Raw genomic sequence first — 3,697 nt, 5'->3', positions numbered from 1 at the left:
GTCCAAATCAAATAATAGGATTGAAAAAATAGGTTCAAATTGATAATTTCAATATTTTATGACGAATCAAATCGTCATAATAGAGATGCCACATGGCACATCTACGGTCATCCAGGCACATAGTTTTGTGACGTTTCTTGGTATTGATTATGATAAACAATGAGTGTCACAAATTAGTGACGACAAAATAATCGTCATAAAATTTATGACAAAAAAAGATGTTTTCGTCGCATAAGGACTTTTATTACATGGTATCGTCGCATAAGGACTTTTATTACATGGTATCGGCGATGAAGCGATTTTCGTCATGCAAGCGTCACAGATTATGAAACATAACGAAAATAGCACTTTCAGCCACTGCTGGAGAAAGGCACATCAGTGCCGCTCACAGGACGGCTTAGTGCCGGTCCCTGTGGCCGGCACTAAATGGCCGGCACTAACGTGACAGACGTTAGTGCCGGCTACTCTGACCGGCACTAACGTGCGTATGTTAGTGCCGGTCCGTAATACCAACCGGCACTAACGTGTCCGAACCCGCCTGAGTCCTGACAGCAAGGTTAGTGCCGGCTGGTATAACTAGCCGGCACTAAATGTTTTTTCTTCTTTATGTTTCTTTTCTTTTCGTTTTTATACATATGGCTATGCGTATTTCTACCGTATGTGACTACATAGTCGTACTATTTGCATTGCACAGTATTATTAGAACAACATATTACACTAATATTATATATATATTTGTCATGTATGGAACACTTAGGAGTTCAAAAGTACATGAGATATTACAAATTATTGCTCACATCAACTATAATAACGTATCAGCTTCCTCGTCGTCGGATCTTCTTTGGCGACGCTTAGATGGAGATCGCCATGAAATTCACCCTTAGGATTTATGACTTCATCGAGTAGAAATCCGCATATAGCTTCTTGAATTGCCCTGATCCGAGCGATTTCAATGAGTTCTTCTTTCATCCGCCAACGCTGTCACATTTTTCGATAAAAACATGAGAATAAAAAATAATGAATTAAAATAATGAGCAGATGTGATTGTGCTCACGTACATTGAATGCCTCCACTGTCATTTGCCCTTTTTCACTTGCAAAAGAGTTGATCCACTCGCATACGTAGTATCCACATAAGTTGTTTCCTTGGCCCTGTCTCCAACACTATGGACAAATGTGAGTTACGATATAAAATTTTTCTGATGTTTATTGCGAATGACATTAGTAGCGAGAGTATATTCATACCAGAAAATCAGTCACCCAATGAAGAGGCTCGATTTCACTTATGGGCAAGCCTATGTGTTTGTGGAGGTAGCGACTCCATGCAGTATTTACCACCTCGATGATATCTTGGTACTTTGATTTATCTTGCCTTAACGAGTCGTACACCAAGACCTTGTGCTCCTCAATCCGAATACAAAGCAATATCCAATGAAAGCTGTGCATATACATACGCATAACCAATTAATGTTGATTATAATAGTTATTAAACAGTATTATTAATACGAAGGGATTGAAAAAAAAAGGCTAACAAAGAACGACTCACTGATGGTTGTATGGCAAGAGAATGAAGGGACACATGCTATTCTTACGCAACCCCCTGTATATAACATTGACTATGTCTCCAGGATTTAGCGCTAGCGATTTCTCGTGTATAATATCGGGGTCGAAGAACCCGACGTTATGGAAGTTCTTCTTTCGGCAAATTTGAATTTTTGACCTACGGGACACAAGAAAAACGGGGATCAGTCAACACACAAGGCTAAAATAATGAAACGAGAGACAATACTTACATGCACCATACACTGACGAGGGACTTGTGAAGGGCATCTTGATGGTATAAATCGTAGAGTGATGCAAACTCGATATATACATCATCTACCCCCCGCCAGAAATGCTCATCTTTAATCCGAGCCGGGAACATCTCTAATTTACTAGCTTTAGATTGCACGGCATACCATTTGTGTAACTCGGCCATTCTCGTTGGTAGGAATGGTAGCAACTCTGGCCATATCAAAGGTTCACCAAGTACAAATTTTTTCTTGCCGCGGGCATTCTGTAGGGCCTCCCCAAGCAATTGAGCCCTTGTTAGATCAGTTTGCAATATCATCCCAGCCATGGTCAACGGATCTCTTGATTCATCGGGATAGTCTTCATGCGGCACTATCAACGGAGGGATCGATTGTTTGGACTGCTCTCCGAGCTGGGGAACGGTCTTTGCATTAATCAGCCGATTCTTGGGGTTGTTGTAGCACTTTCTGATCTGCCGATCATAATCCGACTCTCTTTCTTTCTCCTTGGTGGGATCTTTAATGAAGTGTTTAACAAAGTGTGCCTTTGCAACCGGATCTATTTCTGGCTTCTTGTTCGCAGCCTCCCTCAGTAGCTTGCGCTTCAGCAAGAAAGTTTGAAACGATTATTCTGCCTCTTCCTCTTCTGGAGCCTTCTTTTTCTTCTTTCTTTGCTGCTTTTGAGATGGCTGGACCGAAGGTACCGTGTAAGCCTTCTGTCGCTGACTCTGATTCTGTTGTGCGGCTGGTGATGATGCCGGAATTGGCTCGCTTTGTGCGGCTGGTGATGGTGGATCCATGCTGGGGTCCCGTGCAGGCGGTGGAGAAGGTGGGCCAACACTAGGATTCCTGTCAGCTGGCGTTGGTGATCTTTGCCTTGAGCACCGAGCGGAATCTGTGTCTGCTTGCACCAATCTTATGTCGCACTTTGGCCACGCGATCCATGTGTGTACGGCATGTTGTAGTTCTATTTCTTCAGGACTTATAGGGATCGGGAGGTCCATGTCTTCCCAGCGTTCTTCAGTAATTCGGTCAACAAAGACTCTGGCGAATCCTTCAGGAATCGGCTGGCAATGTATTGTCCCGCACTCTTCTTGGACTTCCGCATAACCCTCAGCACAAACTTTGAGCTTTTTCCCATAAAGAACCAGAAGCTCACATTGGGTCCTAACGGTGATGTCGTCAATGGGGTCCCTCGGCCTGTCGGCACCCAAATTAGGGTGCTCCGTGGAAGCAACACTGCTATGACGCTAAGAAGGGGGGCTGATCTCCACATTGGCAGCTGGTTGGTCCGAGCGTTGCCCAACTGCTGCCTCAAGTGACCTTATCCGGTTTTCTAGGCTATGGATCTTCTCAGCCACTACTGCCTTGCTTCTGCATCGGCTTCGGTAGGTTTCGAGATCTCCGGAAAAGCCATATTTCCATGGAACTACGCCCACGTCTCGGGTCCGTCCAGTGTGTTCCGCATTCCCAAGAGCGTAAGTCAGCTCGTCATTCTCTCTGTTGGGCTGGAAGGTTCCTTCTTCGGTATGCCTCATTGCGTCCTCGAGTCTTTGGGCAGCCTCTCTTAGTACGTCGCTAGTCACAAACATTCCAGTGTCGGGGTCTAGTGTGCCTCCATGAGCATAGAAGTAATACCTTGCTCGTTTGGGCCAACTCAAGGTTTTCGGTACGATTCCTTTTACAATTAAATCATTTTCCATCTTTTCCCATTTCGAAATGGCAACCTTATAACCTCCGGGCCCAAGTCTATGGAAGTTTTTCTTTTTGCTAGCATTCATTTTGCCTTGAATCGAGGCTGCCATGCTGTCAGCACTGTGCTTGTAATTCACGAATTCATTCCACCACTCTCGTTGCTTCTTCCAGACTTTATCAAAATCTGATGTGAGGCCCTTGTTGACAAAGTTT

General features: G+C 44.3%; 1 long non-coding RNA gene across 1 annotated transcript; it reads right to left on the bottom strand.

The window, feature by feature from the left end:
• Nucleotides 1–1,384: 1,384 nt before the first annotated feature.
• Nucleotides 1,385–1,848, bottom strand: LOC120684675. The gene is made up of 3 exons (XR_005679405.1): nucleotides 1,793–1,848; nucleotides 1,546–1,719; nucleotides 1,385–1,437 (listed from the first exon to the last, which is right to left on the bottom strand). It is a non-coding gene; the product is annotated as an uncharacterized LOC120684675 (long non-coding RNA).
• Between the last annotated feature and the right edge of the window lie 1,849 nt (nucleotides 1,849–3,697).

The sequence above is a fragment of the Panicum virgatum genome, chromosome 8N, assembly GCF_016808335.1.
Source record: "Panicum virgatum strain AP13 chromosome 8N, P.virgatum_v5, whole genome shotgun sequence".
NCBI classification, from domain to species: domain Eukaryota; kingdom Viridiplantae; phylum Streptophyta; class Magnoliopsida; order Poales; family Poaceae; genus Panicum; species Panicum virgatum.
This window is presented reverse-complemented; position numbering and strand designations above follow the sequence as displayed.